The sequence below is a fragment of the Squalius cephalus genome (assembly GCF_949319135.1).
Source record: "Squalius cephalus genome assembly, chromosome: 14".
Taxonomy (NCBI): domain Eukaryota; kingdom Metazoa; phylum Chordata; class Actinopteri; order Cypriniformes; family Leuciscidae; genus Squalius; species Squalius cephalus.
In genome coordinates this window covers 8,673,799-8,691,776 of record NC_137135.1, presented here as the reverse complement: position 1 = coordinate 8,691,776, position 17,978 = coordinate 8,673,799, and the positions used below count along the sequence as shown (strand labels likewise).

The 17,978-nt window shown below is 41.5% G+C and overlaps 1 long non-coding RNA gene across 2 annotated transcripts; it reads right to left on the bottom strand.

Annotated features, from left to right (window-relative positions):
• Positions 1-7,705: 7,705 nt before the first annotated feature.
• On the bottom strand, positions 7,706-8,567 carry LOC307171535. 2 transcript variants are annotated; one of them, XR_013823563.1, is made up of 4 exons: positions 8,471-8,567; positions 8,294-8,367; positions 7,973-8,217; positions 7,706-7,885 (listed from the first exon to the last, which is right to left on the bottom strand). It is a non-coding gene; the product is annotated as an uncharacterized lncRNA (long non-coding RNA). The 2 variants fall into 2 exon arrangements; XR_013823562.1 differs by having other exon boundaries at positions 7,706-8,217.
• Positions 8,568-17,978: the final 9,411 nt, after the last annotated feature.

Here is a 17,978-nt window from a genome sequence, read left to right as displayed (position 1 = left end):
ACAGGATGTAAATACAATATTAAGTGCATAAATATGTATTTGTAGAATACTTAGCACATGATACATATGCAGAAAGGCTTCTGCTTTCATGTTTAGTTCCCAAACCTGTCCTGGAGCCTGGAGTCTCCCTCATTCAACACACCTGATTCACCTTTTCTTCTTTTGTAAGTCGCTTTGGATAAAAGCATCTGCTAAATGCAAAAATGTAAAATGAAATTCAGCTCATCATATAGTTACTCTAGACTGCAAGACTTGAACTGTGTGTGTCTCAAACTGAAGCCCAGGAAGTCAAGTCACCAAGTCACTGCATTATACAATACAGATTGTTTCAAAGCAGCTTTACAGCAATAACAGGAACATTATGCATTGTGGCTGTTGTTCAGCTGAAGTCAGTTCAGTGTTGATTCAGTTCCTTTATTAAGATCATTATTTATTGAATTAGTTAAAGCGGAGTCTGCATGGGGAGAGCGAGTGCAGAGACGAGCGGTGAGAAGTGGGTCAAGTGCAAACACTTAACACCACTTTCTAATTCCAGCAACTGGGGGAGAGACGGAATAAATGGAGACCTGCAGACCTGGGAAAGGGAGAGACCTGAGGACATATTTTATTTTACTGACACGGACTGTGTTGTGTGGAATGCGCAGGGGCACTATTTCGGTTTAGGAACAAATAAAACAGAACTCGCTGACCTGACTTCTTCATCCTTTTTATTTGTGAACCTTGTTTCTCTCTTCAGCCCTTCTCCCTCTTTTTCTTCTCTCTCTCGTCCTGTCCCTATTCCCAGGTTGCGAAGCAAAGCGCCCCCCTCGACAGCCATAGCGGGGAAGAGGCAGTCTGGCCTGTGAAGGTTTCCCTGGATTACAGACCTGGGACATGAGGGGGCGTGTTGGAGAGCGCCCGAGCCTCTGCATCTTTTTCACCGCTCCCCTCTCTCCGTCAGTCTCTTAGCCAACTTTCTGCCACCTGGTCCGGTCTGTTGGAGATGCAGGGACCTGGGTCACTTCCAGGATAGGTATCCAGTCATGGAGTTGGGGACGTTGACCCCCACTCCACGCGGGCTGCCCCCGATCAAGCCAGGTAGTTCCTAATGAGTATTAATGGGGGTACATATCAGGCTTTGGTGGATTCAGGCTGTAACCAAACCTCCACTCATCAAAGCCTGATGCAACAAGGGGCATTGGATATGAGCCGCAAGGTTAAGGTGAGGTGTGTGCGTGGGAAGGTGGTGGATTACCCTCTAGTGCCTGCTAATATCTAATTCAGGGGGAAAACGCATAGATTAAATGTGGCGATAATTCCCTTCTTAGGCATCAGCTGATTTTGGGGGGCCTGCTTTTACACAATTATTGGGGATTCTATGTGCAGATCCCTCTTGGGAGACAGGGCTAGCGAGAAGAGAAGCCGGGAGACACTGTTACGAGACCACCCTCACAGACTGTCTCAGAGCAAACGAGAACGAGTGCGGAGGTAACGCCGCCTGACTTTCCTCTGGAGCAGTCTCGTGACGAAACACTCAAACATGCGCTTGAAAGGGTCCGCACCATCGATGGACAGTTGCTTCAGCCTGATCAGCTGCTCTCCTATCCTTACTTTTCTATAATAAGGCACAGGTTGTATCAGGTCCCCAAGACACCCGATTCAATTCGCAGCAGCGTCTATCACCCACAAACCGACCAAAAGATATTTCAAATCTTATAAGATTTTCAAAATGTGAGAGACCACAAACATGAGGACAAAAAATCCTAGATTTAACAGTTTTGCTCCTGTAGTGGTGTGCCGCGATGTGAAGAAGACAACACACCAACACACAAACAGATTTTCAACCAGAGTCCCGGCTGTATCTCGCATAATCTCTCGAGAATCTCTCTCTCTCTCTCTGTGTGTGTGTGTGTGTGTGTGTGTGTGTGTGCTTAAGGGAGAACTCAGTGTCAGCCCCTGCAATACAGCCACGTACATTAGGGCATTTTGTCTATAAATAAAATAAAACTTAAACCCCCTAAACTTTCTCAAGTTCTCTTGCTTTTTAAATTTTTTGTCTGGAATTAGAATACTGTCATATTCTGAAATGTCAAGTCTGACAAGGTGCTTTTTTTTTATTTTATATATTGATTGGGGTTTGTGTTTTTATTTATCAACAGGGAATTCTAAATATTTCTTACAGATATTTAAATGCGTTATGGGGTGAATACATTTTATATATTGTAACTTTTTAGTTATTGACATGGTCCTTCTTAAATGGGACAGTTTAGTTATATTTCATCTGGTTATACAGAATGTTTATCTAATTTTTTGACAGGATAATTTGAGCCCAGTACTGCATTCATTTTGCTTCTATGATTCTAGGATGGGTTTTGGTTCTAATCTGTGCATGGCAAATTTGTTGGAAGGTGAAAAGTGGTATTTATAGGAAGAGAGGGGCTGAAAAATAAAAATACCAATCATGTCAACTGAAAAGCTAAAAGGAAATTATTTTCAGAGGTGGAGCAAAATATTACTTTTTTGGAACAAAAAGCAAGCTGTTATTTTGCAGCGTCGGTTCCTCCAAGTTATTGTTTGTTATTGTTAACTTTATACCGTTTGAATTTGTCTGGATTATATTATACTGCCATCTTGTGGCTAGAGCTTACTATTGTTTACTGAAAGGTTAACGTTTGTTTTTCTTGGTTAACTGGTTTTCTCTAAGGAACCTAAGGACTTTTAATTGAACAACCTAAATAAATGTATTTAATTAATCAATAAATTAATTTAGAACAATAAGACTCTATTGGGCTTTTCACTGCAGAAGTGGCACAGAAGCTGCATATGAAATGGCAATTAGATGTATTTACACAGACTGTTTAATGCTGCTCATAGGTGGTATAAATGTATTTACTCTGCAATTGCATACATTTTGCTATGAGATTAATGTTTTAAATATAAAATTTTACATTTATATCATTTATCAAAAGTTAGGGACTTGTTCAAACTGGTTGATTCCTTCATTAACAAAGCAAGTGATTGTTTTTATGGACATTTTTATTAATTTTGGTGGCATTTCCGACCTTGCACAATGCTATTTTACGCCAACAGACTATAGCTTGCTATTGCCAAGGTTGGCTGTATTGAAATGTTTTAATACTGGTTACAAGCAATGCATATGCCTTCCGATTCATGATAATTTATGCACGTGTTTATTGGTGGACGAAAGGCCTTTTTTGGGCTTTCAAAGATATTGAAGGTTATAATCCAGATAAAAGTTACAATCGTTTTTTGAAGGAAGTTAACAGTTTTGACTGTTTTGTGCAAGAAGTGAATAAAGCTGCATGATTAAATAAAATTTTAAGGTTGGTTTGCAGAAACTTTAAAACAATATGCCTTTTTATGTTTGCACTTTTATTGACTATCAGTACAAGTAGGTCGTAGCAGCAAACAGACAATGCAATGATCATGTTAAATTTCATGACACTGTCAGGCTATCTTTGTTCATAAGACTGTGACAACAACTGTCTTTGAACCTAGTATGATGTAGGGCCACCGTTTAGGAGCCACGACCACAGAAATCACCACGATTGGTCATCTTTCGTCTGGGACAGCCCAAAATCGTACAAAGTGTATACCAGGCATAAAAGTTCAAAGTTCAAAGCCTTTTATTATCATATGCACAATTCCGTACAATGAAATTCTTAATTTGCTTTTCCACCATGAAAGACATTTAAAAAAATAATAAACATATACATACTGTATATAAGTAGAAAAAAACATATAAACTACAAATATACAAATAGCGTATAGTGCAATATTTATATAGTGTCTCTGCATGTTTGGGTGTCTGGGTGATGACAGGGTCAATGAGTGTTTGACCCCTCAGTGTCATAGGCTACTTCAGCGATTCTCAAGCAGGCTGCCCACAGCAAAACATCCAGGGGGCTCATTATATTATATATATATATATATATATATATATATATATATATATATATATATATATATATATATATATATATATATATGTGTGTGTGTGTGTGTGTGTGTGTGGCGGAGCGGTATTCGCTCAGGCAGTTCTAACTAACCTATTTTCGACTACGCCACCTGGGGAATTTCACCCCAGGAATCTAACGGTACCTCTAATGTAGAAGGCACGCACAGGTCCTAATCACTTTGAGTCAGAGACACAGACGAATTGCAAAAAAAGATGTACATTTATTTTATTAATCGTTAAAAGACATTTGTCATTAAAAGGTGTTGACCAGCAATCACTTCAATTTGCTAAATTCTAATGTTGGCTGTGGAGGGACCTGGGCATACCCAGGGGGCAGTCTCGGGATATCACCTTTTTGGAAATTACTCTACTCAGTGCACACACACACCAGCACAGCACAATCAACGACTCATGTCAGAGAAGACCACGGCACACAGTGAGGACACCACCACCTAATTTTGTCACTTGTCTGCCCCCGGGTGCCCAGGACCTGCCAAAAAGCAAAAGGAAAGAGACATTAACCAGTGATATGTAAACAAATAATATACACTGCTCAAAAAAATTAAAGGAACACTTTGAAAACACATCAGATCTCAATGGGGAAAAATATCATGCTGGATATCTATACTAATATGGACTGGGTAATGTGTTATGAACGAAAGGATGCCACATCGTTTGATGGAAATGAAAATGATCAACCTACAGAGGATTGAATTCAAAGACACCCCGGAAATCTAAGTGAAAAAATGATGCAGCAGGCTTGTCAATTTTGCTGAAATTTCATTGCAGCAACTCAAAATGGTACTCAGTAGTTTGTATGGCCCCCACGTGCTTGTATGCATGCCTGACAACGTCGGGGCATGCTCCTAATGAGACGACGGATGGGGTCCTGGGGTATTTCCTCCCAGATCTGGACCAGCGCATCACTGAGCTCCTGGACAGTCTGAGGTGCAACCAGGTGATGTCAGATGGAACGAAACACAATGTCCCAGAGGTGTTCTATTGGATGTAGGTCAGGTGAGCGTGGTGGCCCTTCAATGGTATCATTCCTTCATCCTCCAGGAACTGCCTGCATGCTCTCGCCACATGAGGCCGGGCATTGTTGTGCACCAGGAGGAACCCAGGACCCACTGCACCAGCATAGGGTCTGACAATGGATCCAAGGATTTCATCCCGATACCTAATGGCAGTCAGGGTGCCATTGTCTAGCCTGCAGAGGTCTGTGCGTCCCTCCATGGATATGCCTCCCCAGACCATCACTGACCCACCACCAAACCGGTCATGCTGAACGATGTTACAGGCAGCATAACATTCTCCACGGCTTCTCCAAACCCTTTCCTGTCTGTCACGTGCTCAGGGTGAACCTGCTCTCATTTGTGAAAACCACAGGGCACCAGTGGCGGACCTGCCAATTCTGGTGTTCAATGGGAAATGCCAATCGAGCTCCCTGGTACTGGGCAGTGAGCACAGGGCCCACTAGAGGATGTCGGGCCCTCAGACCACCCTCATGAAGTCTGTTTCTGATTGTTTGGTCAGAGACATTCACACCAGTGGCCTGCTGGAGGTCATTTTGTAGGGCTCTGGCAGTGCTCATCATGTTCCTCCTCGCACAAAGGAGCAGATACCGGTCCTGCTGATGGGCTAAGGACCTTCTACGGCCCTGTCCAGCACTCCTAGAGTAGCTGTCTGTCTTCCTGGAATCTCCTCCATGCTCTTGAGACTGTGCTGGGAGACACAGCAAACCTTCTGGCAATGGCACGTATTGATGAGCCATCCTGAAGGAGCTGGACTGCCTGCGCAACCTCTGTAGGGTCCAGGTATCGCCTCATGCTACCAGTAGTGACACTGACCCTAGACAAATGCAAAACTGGTGAAAAACAGTCCAAAAAGATGAGTAGGGAAAAAATGTCAGTGGCCTCCACCTGTAAAACCATTCCTGTTTTGGGGGTTGTCTCACTTTTGCCCATCTAGTGCACCTGCTGTTAATTTCATTAACACTAAAGCAGATGAAACTGATTACCAACCCCCTCTGTTACTTAACTGACCAGATCAATATCCCAGGAGTTTAACTGACTTGATGCTATTCTCTGATTAAAAAGTGTTCCCTTTATTTTTTTGAGCAGTGTATAAACAAAATAATAAATAAACAAAATAAACTTGGTTTACAATTTCAGGAGGGGACCAGTTCCTTGGTCCCGACCTGATCGTCACACATCAAAACCCCAAAAAACAAGAAAACTCTGTAAACAAAAGATCACAATTTCAGCAGCATAAGTCAACCAAAAATAATATATAAATCCACCAACACAATATTTGAGTCGGAAACAAATACAAATTCAGAAAACCACTCACTCATTAACATGAATCAAAGTAATAAACAAAAAGAAAACAAAAATATAGCTGCGAGCAGCGATTGCGGGCCCAAGCCGGTGGCACCGCCACCCTGGTGCCTTTAGTTACACCCAGTCAAACAAATTTTTTTGTGCATTAACTTGCACGGATTAATTTTTCACCACAAGACTAGTAATATACGCTAACAAAGTAAATAGGGTCAATTTTGATTTCAGTTGGACTTTAAAAGAAGTATCTTCTGCTCACCAAGGCTGCATTTATTTGATAAAAAACAAAACAAAAAAACAACAGTAATATTGTGAAATATTATTATTATCAAGTTTATTTAGGTAGGGACAGATTCAAATAACATAGATAAGCTTAACAGTCATCCGATGTATGTATCATAGTGTTTTTTAGCTAAAGCTAATTCACGACACTTGTCCCTGGTAGGGCTTTTTGATAAAACATAGCCTACAGTCTAACATTATCAAAAAAAGAAAAAAGAAAAAAAGAAATACAATATAAGGAAATAAAAAGGACAAAAAAATATACAGAGAGGGCAAAGTGTAAAGACTAAATGTGAGAACAATATTGTTCTTGAATTAACCATGATTTGACGGTTTTTTTTTTTTTTAAAGGTGGCTAATGTCGGGATATATTTCAAGTGGTCTGGCAGAGAATTTGTCACGGTTGATGTATTCATTGACTCTTCCTTGCGTTGTGTTATGTGTGTGTGTGTGGGTGTGTGGGCATGGTTGCTGATTATCCTCCGGGAGAATCAGCGGCAGGTGATTCTCATTTCTAGTGCCTACTTATACTCACCTCGTGCGTCTTGTGTTTGTCAGGTCGTTGTTTGTGGATGTTTCCCGTTTTGTTCCTGTTCCTCCTCGACTCCTCGTGTCTCCAGCCTGTGTTTTCGTTTGGGAGATTCTTCGTTGCAGTTTGTCTTCACGTCTCGTCTTCACTGGGAATTCACCTCACTGTGCATCTTAGAGTTGCCCACGCAAGCCTGCGCTGCCAACGCACCCGTTCCTGAGTTTCTTCCTTCTGATGCTGAGTGTGATCGTGAGGCCTGCCTGCTATTGACTGAGACTGTTCCTATTATCTTCCTACACCTTCTGAGTCTGGTTTCTCGTATTGTTCAATAAAGGACCAGTTTTACTTGCTATTGTCTCCTGTTACTTCACGTCACAGAATTCCATAATTTTGGCCCTCTTACTGAAAAGGCAGCCAAATGATGTTCTGCGAAAAGGGATACAATTGCCTTTTGACGCTGATTTTTATGACAATTTAAAATGACTGTTTTCTATTTTAATATATTTTAAAGTGTAATTTATTCCTGTGATCAAAGCTGAATGTAGTGTAGGAAATATAAGTTGACTACGCCACCTCCTTATTTAAGGCAGGAGGAGCCCTCTAGGGGTCACAATACGGATTATGGACAACAAATGTAGTTTATAAAAATTTAACAATTTTATTGTTCCAATAGAACCATCAAATGTTAAAAACTGTTGATAACATTCACAGAAGTTGGAATTGGCTCTCCTCAAGACTGCAAGAGGGTCGGACCTGCTCTTGTGGACCTCCTACCACCTGTAAGAGACAGAAGAAGACAGAAGAAACCCCACAGCATACACCGCAAATAAGTAGTAACCTTCAAGTCACTATTTCAGTGCCAACCTCCAGTACACACCACACAGCAGTGTCACACCACCCAAATCACCTACACCGAAGGAGGTTTAGTGTAGATGCAGGCCCGGCCCTGTACAAAGCCTCTGACCACTGGAACACACAAAAGAGGAGAGCAGTACCAAAGAAAACAAAGCAAATGACAAATAACATTTAAGATCAAAATCAATATCAAATAACAATAACAAACCACAATATAAATCTAAAATGCACAAGAAACAGTGGCTGGTCTGCCCCTTTAACAATAAAGAAACATGCATGTTAATACACATCAATGCAGCCCACAATTTAAAACAACAAAACAAAACCTACTTCAGCGAAAGTACAACTGCAACACAGTTACCCAATCTCAGCTCTCAATCCCCAAACATGATTGATAAAAGGTACTATAAAACAAGAGAACAGATTACCACAACATCAAATACATTTGTATATTAATTGTATCAAACTCATAAATGATCGGTCTTAAAGTGTATATACTGCGTTTACCATTATTCAGCATTCCAACACGGCCATCAGCCCATTGAAGGTACCGCAGCAATAAATGTTTGTCTGCCTCATTTCCCAGACAGAGAATAAACCTCTTAAAAAAATCAGCCTAAAAGAAGAAAATAACAAAGATGGAATTGCACCATCAAGGAGCAGTTGGAAACTTCACGCAAACAACCCAAACTAAAAACATACCTATGAAAGGGTACGGAGGCTGCACGTTGAGCACAACAAACACACGCCAGAACTGCAGAAAAACCACCACCTGTTGCTGTAAGAACCCTTTATGCGATCTTAATGATAGAACTAACCACCTACACCTGAAACTGATTGCTGGCCAGTCTCCTCCCACATTCACCCCCCCCAAAAAGATGTTGTCGCCTCGACGACAAGGACTAACTTATAGCCAGGGTCTAAAAGGATTAGCTTGGTTTAGACCTGTAAAAGCAGCAGCCCCTACCGCCCCAACATAAAAGCTTGTCACTGCAGATTGCGGCAGATGGTACGGATTTGAATGTTGACCAGCTGTTGGCCTTGAAGTACGTCGAAGGGTCAGCATCTCATCTTGAGGTTGTGGCATCTCCTGCTGACAACTGGCTTGATGGGAATGAGGTTGCAATATCTCTTGCGCCAATCCATCACTGACTGGAATGACATCTCCCTGAGCGTCGGAATCTGCCTCCTGGACACTTTTTTCTCTACCAGGCGTTAACACATGGTATGCCCCTTCTGGAAAGCTGTCGACAGACAGAATAGACTTTTCTTTAGTAGGCCACTCCGAATAATCCTCTTCTTCACTATTGAGTTCACCTTCTTGGGCACCAGCTTGCGGACAGGGCTGGGGTATTACTGGTTCACAGGGCTGATCTTCAAGCCGAGCTGCTCTCATCTCAGTCCTATGTACCCTGCGTGCATTACTAGCACCATCAACTGATGTAACTGTGTACGGAGCACCGGGTTTGTCTGGCACATTGACTACTTTATACAGCACTGGTGACCACACATCTTGGATCTTATGACGGCCTTGATGGCGATGGTCTTTTAAATAAATCAGTTGCCCTTTGCTCAATCCACGATCGTGTACCTGGTTGTTATGATGCTGTTGTCGATATTCTGCTGCTTCTTCAAGATTTTTCCATGCTAAATTACGTGCCAGCTGAAGCCGTTCCTGGTGGTGCTGGACCCACTCTTCCCAGGAGTTAATTACTTCCTGGTCAGCCTCGGAGACATCCATACCCAAAAGGGAATCAACCGGAAGTTGCGGGGACACCCCAAACATTAAAGAATACGGTGAATGTCCAGTGGAGCGATGAGTCGTCGTATTATATGCCCAAACCAGCTGTGAGATATACTTGGGCCACGCCCGTTTTTTTTCTGGGGGAAGGGAGCGAAGCAGGTCGTGAAGAGTCCGATTGAATCTCTCACACTGCCCATTTCCCTGTGGATGGTATGTTGTGGTCCTAGATTTTTCAATCCCATAGAGGCTACAGAGCTGTCGAATAAGAGCACTCTCAAAGTTTCTCCCCTGATCAGAGTGTATCCTTTTAGGCACTCCAAAACGATAAAACCAGCTCTCAACCAGAGTTTTGGCTACGGTAATGGCGCTTTGATCTTTAGTAGGCACCGCCTGTGTATATTTGGAAAAGACATCAGTCATGACCAACACATTTTCTCGCCGATCCGTACCAGGTTCCAAAAGAGTGAAATCTATTGCAAGAACCTCCAATGGCTGGCTAGCAAGGAGTACACCTTGATATGTCTTCACTCCTGGCTGAACAGCTTTTGAGAGTATGCAACGTTGACAATGCTGGCAGTACTTCTCTATCTCAACTCCCATTCCTGGCCAGTAGCACCTTTGCCTGATCAGATCAGTAGTCCTTCGCACCCCCTGATGCCCATGCCCATCATGAAGGTTATACAGAACTTCCTGGCGGAGGCAAGAAGGCAAAAGCAACTGAAAAAACTCTTCACCGTGAGATGTCATTGCCCGTCTATACAACAGGCCATTTTTCTCAGTTATCCGATCCCATTGACGAAGCAGACACTGAAGATCTCTTGACAGCTGTACCCGTTGTTCTTTAGTTGGTAGTTGCCCCAACCTCCAGAATGAGAAATGACTTCAACAGGGAATCTGCACCTTGCAGTGCCACCAAGTCAGCTCTGGAACGACTGGGAAACACCCCAATCTGTTGCAACATCACATCGGCTCCTGCATTTTGAGTAACATCAAGGAGGCATTGCTCATGCGGGTTAAATCCGTCACCACGATCCTCGCTGACCTGCTCACTGTATTGGCGAGAAAGAGAGTCAGCATTGCCATTGACACGACCTGGGCAGTACTGCACAGTAAAATCAAAAGCAGCCAATTGGGCTATCCATCGTTGTTCAGTGGCACCCAACTTAATCGACTGGAAATGGCTGAGAGGATTATTATCAGTATACACAGTGCATTTACTTCCCAGCAAGTACTCTCTGAATTTCTCTGATAAAGCCCACTTAAGTGCCAAGAGCTCCAATTTCATAGAGCTATAATTCTCCATGTTTCTCTCAGACCTTCGCAGCGACCGGCTGGCATAGGCTACTGGCTTCAACCTGCCCTGATTTTCTTGAGACAGGACGGCCCCTAAGCCCTGATGACTCGCATCAACTTCCACAACAAATGGCTTAGTAAAGTCGGCAAAGGCCAGAATAGGGGCACATGTAAGAGTCCTCTTTAATTCTCTGAAACTTTGCTCACACTCATCGGTCCACATGTTAGGCAAAAACGTACCTGGTTTGGCCCTGCCTTTCTTCGCAGTTTTAAGAACATCAGCAACCAGTTGATGGAGGGGGGCAGCTAATTGGGCAAAACCCTTCACAAAGCGACGATAGTAACTACAGAAACCCAGGAAAGACCTGACTTCCGTCACGTCACGAGGCCGCCTCCAATTTGCCACAGCGGATGTTTTTTCTGGATCAGTCGCCACCCCTTCTCTGGAAACACGATGCCCCAGGTACTGCACTTCTTGTTTAAAGAAATGGCATTTACTTAACTTTGCTTTTAGTTCTTTCTTTTTCAGTCGGCTAAGAACCACCTCCAATCTCTGCAAATGCTGTTCCACAGAAGAAGAGAAGACAATAACGTCATCAAGATACAAAAGGACAGACTGTAAACTCTGGTCACCAAATATTCTTTCCATGAGCCTTTGGAAAGTCCCCGGTGCATTACATAACCCAAATGGCATTCTCTCAAACTCAAAGAGCCCAAAAGGTGTACAAAAGGCAGTCTTTGCTTTATCTCTTTCAGCCACCATGACCTGGTTATAACCACTCGCCAGATCTAGGGTAGAAAACCACTGTGCACCTGCCAGGGCATCCAAAGACTCTTCAATACGGGGAAGTGGATAAGCATCCTTCCGTGTCTTGGCGTTCAATTGTCGATAGTCCACACACATTCTTAATTCGCCACTCTTTTTCTGTACCAACACAATAGGTGACGCATAGGGACTACTGCTTTCTCTAATTACCTTACTGTCCAGAAGCTGCTTAATGTGATTTTTTACAGCCTGCCACTGTATAGGGGGTATTCTCCTATATCTCTGACGCACTGGGGTATTATCAGTAAGTGGTATTTCATGTTCAATCTCATCAGTACACCCTAGGTCACCCTCACTTTTGGCAAAAACCTGTTGGTACTTCTCCAATAGCTCTTTTACTTGTCTACTCTCCGCAGATGTTAACCCTGGCCATTGTAATGCTGAAATAGTCTCTGATACAGGCACATGAGATCCCATAACTGTATGGGCATTCACTACAGTCACATGCGCAACCTCTTCACCCTCCCCAACAAAGTTCAACTGCTGTCCTTCAATTCCCTCAACATGATGTAACTTGCCCAGCACCTGTCTTGCATGCACTGTAGCCCCTGTAACTCCTACATTAACTACAGGTACATAAGTCACACCATTTACAACTGTCACTAAAGATGGTGACAGCAACAAACCTGGAGCAAGATCTGAGCCCCCTGGCTCCAACAACATAGGTTTTGGGGCGGTGTAGGGAACCTTTGGGCAAGTAACTTTTACAAATTTTAGGGACCCTGCTGGTATAAAATCTCCTGCCCTTTCAAGCACACGGACCCTACCTTCGCTGGTTACTGGACAAACCTCTAATCTATGGCAATGGCGCAAAGTCTTCTCCTAGCCTGCTTTAGCTTGATCAGCATCTAACGAGCTAAACAATACTTCCCCTTGTTGTGCAAATAACTTTTTCGCCTAAATAATCAACGGCGTGTACTTTCTGGCTCTGGCCTCTACTCCCCGATATTAATCCACGCCACGGAGGTGTTGTCTTCGAACCGAAGTCCATGAGTTAGGCTACTGGTTGTTGGTGTATTTTCCATACATTGTTGACAACATGAGAGTTGTGCTGTTAATATGGGCCGCTTTCTGCATGTTCGATCTAAGCTACAGGCCAGGCTGTGCCAAAGGCAAAAATGAGTGTAACCCTGAACGTTTTCCCCTGCATCGACCATCAAAACACACAAGCACGGAACTATCTTTTCAAGCGATTCCAATTACAGTTGTAATGGAATCAAGGACAAATCTTACTATCATTTTCCTTCTCACTCTGCAGAACGTATTATGCTCTGCGAAAGAATTATGTTTGGATTTTAAAAATGGACAATCTGTTTACAATCTCCCACTAAAAAACGTAAAGCAGCGATGTCTGATAATGTTGATGCTTTTGATGGCTGGTAATATAAATCCAAATCCTGGTCCAGTGGGAAATTGTCTTTCAACCCCTCTGGAATTTTCAGATAGATCTGGCCTTGGTGTCCTACATTTAAATGTTCGTAGTTTAATGCCCAAATTAGACCAAGTAAAAATCTGGGCCAAGACTACCAAAACTGACATTTTGGTCTTGTCTGAGACCTGGCTCAAAAAATCTAGTGCAGATAATGATGTTGCGATAGAGGGATACAATGTTTTTCGGTCTGATAGGAAAAGTAAGGGAGGCGGTGTGGCAATCTATATAAAATCACAATTCCATGCAACTGTTATAAAGTCATTGTCCATCCCAAAACAATTTGAGCTATTAGCTATTGACTTACACTATGGGAATAATTGTCATCTGAATATTGTTGGCTGCTATAGACCACCCTCAGCAGTAAATAACACTCTCACCTCACTGTCATCAGTGTTAGCTGAGTTGCTAGAAAAAGAATTCTTACTGCTGGGTGATTTAAACTGGGATTGGTTGTCATCAGTGTCAAACCAGTTTAAGGAATTTTGTGATTCAGTGAATATAACTCAAATCTTAAATACACCCACAAGAACTAATTTTAAGAACCCAAGCAAATCCACTCTAATAGATATCATTCTAACAAATAAACCCCATAAATATACCCATATTGGATTTTTTCCAGACGATGTTAGTGATCACTGTGCTGTAGCAGCTATACGAAACTGTAAGATTTTAAAAGTAAAACCTAGAATTCTTTAAAAAAGGTGTTTTAGGAACTTTGATATTCAAGGTTTTTTGCATGATTTGTTTGCATGTGATTGGGATAAACTTGTTTTAATACCTGATGTGAACTCTGCATGGCAGTATTTTCATACATTATTTTTAAAGGTCATAAATAAGCATGCACCTATCAGGAAATTTAGAGTGAAGGGCCGCGATAATCCTTGGTTCACTGATGAACTGTCTGAGCTTTTTCGTGAAAGGAATTCAGCTTGGGCCAGAGCTAGAAAAACTGGCCAAGAAAAGGACTGGGTGGCTTTTAGAGCACTGAGAAATAGATGCACAGCACTGGTTCGCAGGGCAAAATCTGAGTTTTATTTTAATGAAACAACAAGAAATCTAAATAACCCAACTAAATTTTGGAAAACCATCAAGTCGTTGTCCTCTTCTCAATCATCTAATGGTTTCCCAAACCAATTAATAATAAATGAAAGGCAAATAACCGATAGAACCGAGATGGTAAACTGCTTTAACAAGCATTTTGTATCAGCTGGAGCTATATTCAGTGGATTGTCTGATCAAAATAATCTGAACATATGTCAATCAAGGGAAGACTATAGTACTAGATTCAATTTTACGCCTATTATGAGTCATGAAGTTTTAATGGCGTTGGAAAAACTGGATATTCGTAAATCTGCAGGGTCTGATGAGATTGCACCAATATTTTTAAAATTTGCAGCAGAAGTCATTGCTGAGCCATTGACTTATATCTTAAACTTATCACTAGAACAGAATATTGTTCCTGAAGATTGGAAATCTGCCCTGGTTCTACCAATGCTGAAAGGTGGTGACCCATCTAATTTGGACAATTATCGTCCAATCTCTAAATTATCAGTGATAGCTAAGATTTTGGAATCTATCGTCAGTGAACAATTAAAACAATTCCTGGTTAGTAATAGTATTTTATCAGTTTTTCAGTCTGGCTTTAGGAAAAATCATAGTACTACCACTGCTACTATGAAAGTACTTAATGACATAATCAGTGCTTTAGATGATCATAAATCATGTGCTGCGTTATTTATTGATTTAACAAAAGCCTTTGATACAGTCAATCATGCTATCTTATTATCACGGTTGGCATGCATTGGCCTCTCTGATGCTGCTATAGGTTGGGTCAGTAGCTACTTAAATAACAGATGTCAGCGTGTACTTTTAAATGACTGTACGTCTGAGAAACTTACTGTTAACTCTGGAGTACCGCAGGGCTCTATTTTGGGGCCATTGCTGTTTACAGTATATATTAATAACATTAGTGAAAATGTGATTAATGCAAAAATGCATTTGTATGCTGATGATACTATTATTTATTGTTCTGCAAAATCACCTGCTGAGACAATTTTAAGGCTACAAAAAGCATTTGAAAATATCCAGATTAATCTACAGGCATTCAATTTAGTTTTAAATGATAAGAAAACAAAATATATGTTTTTTAATAGAACCCGTAAGCCTGGACCTTCCTTGCCTCAACTCCGCACATTACAGGGCAGGCCAATAGAATCAGTTTGCTCATATAAATATTTGGGTTTTATATTAGAGGAAAACATGTCTTTTAATTTGCATATTAAACAGTTAGTCACTAAATTGAAATTAAAGCTGGGTTTTTACTTCAGAAACAGTTCCTGCTTTACACAGAAAGCCAAGAAAAAGCTGGTTGAAGCTACCTTTTTGCCGGTTTTAGACTATGGAGACGTGTTTTATAGACACTCCACAAAGACCTTGTTGAAATCATTGGATTCTGTGTATCATTCAGCATTGAGATTTATAACGCATGCAAAGTACTCTGTTCATCACTGTGTATTATATGAAATGGTCGGTTGGTCCTCACTTAAGACAAGAAGGTTCAAACATTGGATGATCTTTGTGTATAAATCAATAACTGGACATATTCCTTTATATTTAACTACACTCTTAACACCTAGTAGATCTGAATACAAGCTAAGATCAAGTAGATACATACTGTATGATGTTCCGCAAATTAAAACAGAGTTTGGCAAAACTGCTTTTAGTTACAGTGCTCCAACTTCATGGAATGAGTTGCAGAACCAGCTAAAACTGGAGGTTTTTATTTCACATATTGAATTCAAGTCTTATCTAAATCAAATTTATCATCATGTTTGTGATTGTTTTAAATAGTGATTTTCTGTATATTTTAATACTTCTGTGCATCCCTGTTTTTTGTTGTTTGTTGTTTGTTAAAGTGTATCCTCTATGTGCTGCCTTCTTGGCCAGGGCTCACTTGTAAAAGAGATTGTAATCTCAATGTGATTTTCTTCCCTGGTAAAATAAAGGTAAAAAAAAAAAACTCTCGATAACATTCTCCAATTACATTCATTCCCAATAATCCTGGTACTGCCTCTTGTTGTGAAGCACCAAGGGGATCTTTTACCACTAAAACCCCCCGACCTGGAATGTTTCTGCCTAACACCTGGACATCCAATTCCAAGTAACCTACATAGGGAATATCTAACCCATTAGCTGCCTTCAAGGCAAGCCACCCACATGATTGAAGTCTAGGGGCCATCAAAGGTTTAAATGCCTCTTTAAAGAATGACTCTGTAATGGTGGTGACCATAGAACCTGTATCTAACAGACATTTCACTTCTACCCCACCCATTACCACATCAACAATTGGACATTTACCTATAAGAGGTGGTGAATTCTGCATGCTACTAATCACATTATTAATGCTTGTTCTCCCCCCATCTCCCATACCTGAGGGTCCAGTAGCAGCAGGGTTGGCATTTGTCTCAACAGATGGGCTAGTGGCTCGTGGTCTCGGCCCCTGACGACACTGACGAAGAATGTGTCCAGGTTTACGGCAACGCAGGCAAATAGGCAAACCTTCTGCAGTAAACTGATAATTAGAGTTAAGAGGACGGGAGGCAGACTGATCCAACAGAGACTGTATTTTAGCTAAACTTTGTAGGGTGCTATTAATTTGCAACTGCTGTTTATGAAGTTGCTCTTGTAGAGCAGACGAATCAAACCCCTTCCCAGTCCCCATTGAATTACAGGCCCCCTCAACATTAAAGTCAGCTCCTTGATGGTAAAGCCCTACTCGAGCCTGTCCAAAAGGTCTCTCACCCTCTTCAGCCCATTTAATAGCCTCCTGTCGGAGTGCTAGAAAAGAAATTGACGAGTTTTGTCTCACAATACTCTTTAATTCTCTGCGCAATGCCACATCACGCACATGTTCGACAAATTGGTCTCTAACCAAAATATCTGGATCTATTAGCTTATTTGGATAAGAACGCTGGATATCTCCAATTAAAGCCCACAGAGAGTGAGAAAACTCTTTTAATGACTCATTATCTTTCTGTTTTCATTCAAAAAACTGTTTTTGGAGACCAACAAAGGAAGAGGAGGAACCGTACAATTCTTTTAAAATTTGTAAAACAACCTCAGGGTTTTCCCGATCTGTCAAAGAGCGAAACCTAATTTCTGCTTTTGCTTCCCCCTCCAAATGATCATAAAGGAAAAGGGCCTTCTCTCTATTAGTAATACACCTATCCCGAAGACATGCTTCAACATTCTCGATCCAATCATAAACCGATAAATCAGTTTTGGATTTAAAGCCAGAAAAATAAGGACACTTCCTCTCCCGCTGAATATAAACAAACCTTTCAGATGTTGCTTGACTAGGGAGACTTGAGGCAATATTAGAAACCTCAGGTGGTCCACTAGTACTACTTGCAGCTGAACTGGCACCCTCTCCTTGATGAACCTGTGCATTAGCTACTCGCAACCTTTGTACTTCCTCACGTAGAGCAAGAAGTTCCTCCTGTTCCCCTTCAAAACTCATATTTACAACAAAATAAAATTACTGCACAACATATAACAAAATAATGAGAGAGAAAAAAAAAAAAAAAAAAAAAAAAAAAGAGAAAATAACAAAGATGGAATTGCACCATCAAGGAGCAGTTGGAAACTTCAAGCAAACAACCCAAACTAAAAACATACCTATGAAAGGGTACGGAGGCTGCACGTTGAGCACAACAAACAC